This window comes from Trichinella spiralis (assembly GCF_000181795.1).
Source record: "Trichinella spiralis strain ISS 195 chromosome Unknown Scfld1228, whole genome shotgun sequence".
NCBI classification, from domain to species: domain Eukaryota; kingdom Metazoa; phylum Nematoda; class Enoplea; order Trichinellida; family Trichinellidae; genus Trichinella; species Trichinella spiralis.
This window is the reverse complement of record NW_003528167.1, coordinates 4,286-4,570: the sequence shown is the minus strand read 5'-3', so window position 1 is coordinate 4,570 and position 285 is coordinate 4,286.

Below are 285 nucleotides of genomic sequence, written 5' to 3'. Positions count from 1 at the left end.
TCGATGAACAGTTAGACAAAAGAACAAATCTTACGCCATGAGCATACAATGAGAATTCCATTTCTAACAAAAAAGTTTATTAAATTATCAGATGCTAAAAAATTTTTATTTACAGTGATGCGGATACATATTTATTTTTCGAATAACAACTGATATATTCTCGAAAATGCGAGAAATTTTTCGACAGCATCAGCTAATGTTGAATGATTTTAAGACGCTAACAAACATTAGCAAATGATAACATGTTTGCTGATAAAAAATGCTATATCAAGCATATAGCATGGA